The sequence below is a fragment of the Triticum aestivum genome, unplaced genomic scaffold, assembly GCF_018294505.1.
Source record: "Triticum aestivum cultivar Chinese Spring unplaced genomic scaffold, IWGSC CS RefSeq v2.1 scaffold5046, whole genome shotgun sequence".
Classification (NCBI taxonomy): domain Eukaryota; kingdom Viridiplantae; phylum Streptophyta; class Magnoliopsida; order Poales; family Poaceae; genus Triticum; species Triticum aestivum.
In genome coordinates this window covers 61,349-62,625 of record NW_025228276.1, presented here as the reverse complement: position 1 = coordinate 62,625, position 1,277 = coordinate 61,349, and positions in this window count along the sequence as shown.

Genomic DNA, 1,277 nt, shown 5'->3' with positions numbered 1-1,277 from the left:
CCCGCCACAGTCACCCTCCATAGTCCCAGCCACTGCAGGATCTAACCCCTGGTCGAAAGGCAACAAGGGGCTAGTTGCATAACCACTTTATGAAACAATGAACCAGTTGTAGAACGTGGATACGAAGGGGTTAGCTCCTGACCGTTTGATTAAGAGCCCATCTAACAGACACGGAGGTGGCGAACGCTCGCACGAGGTCGACCGGTTGAAGGGGATCATTTCCCATTAAAGAATAGAGTAGCTTGAAATCTTCGAAGATTTTGGTAGTTCCATTCACCGAATTATTTTTGCCTATTTAAATGTTTGGAATAGTTTACTTTTGCATATTTCATGGCTGTTTTTCCTCACAAATCTAAAAAATCCATAGTTTAGCAATCACAAACTTAACCGTTTTATAGGTATTTTCCACATCAAATTGTAAGACAATTTAGCATTTCAACAGTCACAAACTTAGCCTCAAACTAACAGATTTCGAACCATTCCTGTTCTCAACTGAGTAGAGGGTTGTGGCATGATGAGTTATTTCCGTTCTATGTTGTCTATAAACCAACCTTTAAAGATGCAATGGAGGAACATTAAAAATGTCGTGAGCAACTTGTTTTCACATCAACCTGAACTTGGAGTTAGAAAATAATCTAATCCTCAACCATAGCAGTAGGAGTTCTGCTCTGTGTTGGTTTTGTCATTCTCTTTTTACTAGTACTTAAATTTTGGCTAGTTTTGGCTTGCTCTGGTTTCCGCTTTTGTCCTCTTTTTTTCCTTTGCATTTTCTCAGTAATCTTTCAACGCAAGAAAACAAAATCAAGACAAGAACTTGTTTTCGCATAAAAATATGTACCTAAGAAAAAAAATGTTTTTCACATCGATCTGAACCATAAATGTGGAAATAAACTCCGATGATTTGATATTAGCAAGAAATTAAAATCAACAAAACAGGAATTGTTCCACAATGTTTTCGTTCGAGCCTTGCTGTCGATCTCCTTGTTTTTTTTTTGGTTGTCGATCTCCGAGAATCAAAATTAGAATTCTTCCGTGCATGTCATGGTTCATGTTGTATTTCAAAGCCTTGCTTAATTATTGGTTGATAAGGCCCTCATTCTCTCACACACAAAGATAGGGACAACAGTGGGAAGTTGAGAGTGGTCGATGTGGGATATAGGAGGCGTTATAAGTGTTATCCATTACATTTGACGAACGCTTACATGCTGAAAGGAAGCAACGTTCATGCAATATCCTCTATTACATTACAAAGAAAATGGAAACATAAATTTCTGCAT